Below are 1,472 nucleotides of genomic sequence, written 5' to 3'. Positions count from 1 at the left end.
CACCTTGCAACCGCGCAGGCAGTTGCCGCCCTCGCTTCAGAGCAGAAGAGAGCGGGCTGGGCGAGAGAGAGCGGGGCGTGGGGGAGAAATAGGAGCAGGGGCGTGCGCCGGTTACTCCAGCACGAGGGCGGGGGACAGGGGCGAAGAAATCGGGGGCAGTTGGAGGCGAGGAAGACAGCGGAGCGACGGAGAGGGGGGAGAGAGTGCGAGCGACACGAGGAGGGGGAGAGGGGTTTTTTGAGAGATGGTGGCGATGGGAGATGCTCACTTAATGCATCTCTCTCATGGGAAATGCAGCGCCACTGAATTTACAGTTTTACCCCCCAACAGCTAAAATAGTAAATACATGTGTAGATAAATAAATGCACCATTTGAATGCATCTATTATAATAAGATAAGATCACAAAACAGCACAGCTGATATCCTCAAAACCAAAAATAGATGGCAAATACTCTACTAAAGGAAGAAACATACATAAATAAATATGCCCCTAAAAACAAGTGAAAAGAAGTTCAAAAAAATAAAGAACAGAAGTTCAAGTACTCTAATAAAAGAAGTAAAGGAATAAGAATAAATAAACCATAAATAAACAAAAAGAAGAAGTTCAAGTACAAAAACAGATGAAGTTCATATCTAACCCTAAAACCCTAAGATAGATAGTGGGGTCACGGATGTGACAGACTCGCCTCCGCATCCGACGACACGGCACGCCGCGTCGTCGCCTGCTCCGGCTCGTTCCTGTCTCACCCTCGCAGGGGGAGGGGAGGGGGGTGCCTCCCCCCCCTGCTCGGCCTCGCGCTACCGCATTGCTGCGCGCTCGGATTTGACAGGACGCAATGCGGTTATTCTGTTTCCACCGCCACCGCACTCACCCTAAACCCTAAAAACCCTAAGATAGATAGTTGGGTCATGGATGTGATGGACTCGCCTCCGCATGTGACGATGTGGCACGCCGCGTCATCGCCCGCTCAGGCTCGTTCCTGTCTCGGCCTCGCAGGGGGAGGGGAGGGGGTCCCGACCCCCTCCCCCTTGCTCGGCCTCGTGCTACCGCATTGCTGCGCGCTAGGATTTGACAGGATGCAATGCGGTTATTATTCTGTTTCCACCCCCACCGCATGCACCCTAAACCCTAAAAACCCTAAGATAGATAGTGGGGTCATGGATGTGACGGACTCGCCTCCGCATGCGACGACGCGGCACGCCGCGTCATCGCCTGCTCCGGCTCGTTCCTGTCTCGGCCTCGCAAGGGGAGGGGAGGGGGGGTCCCGACCCCTCCTCCCCTGCTCGGCCTCGCGCTACCGCATTGCTGCGCACTAGGATTTGACAGGACGCAATGCGGTTATTCTGTTTCCACCCCCACCGCACGCAACCTAAACCCTAAAAACCCAAAGATAGATAGTGGGGTCATGGATGTGACGGACTCGCCTCCGCATGCGGCGACGCGGCACGCCGCTTCATCGCCTGCTCCGACT

Source organism: Triticum aestivum, chromosome 4A, assembly GCF_018294505.1.
Source record: "Triticum aestivum cultivar Chinese Spring chromosome 4A, IWGSC CS RefSeq v2.1, whole genome shotgun sequence".
Lineage (NCBI taxonomy): Eukaryota > Viridiplantae > Streptophyta > Magnoliopsida > Poales > Poaceae > Triticum > Triticum aestivum.
The sequence above is the reverse complement of the archived record's forward strand: the minus strand, read 5'-3'. Positions refer to the sequence as shown.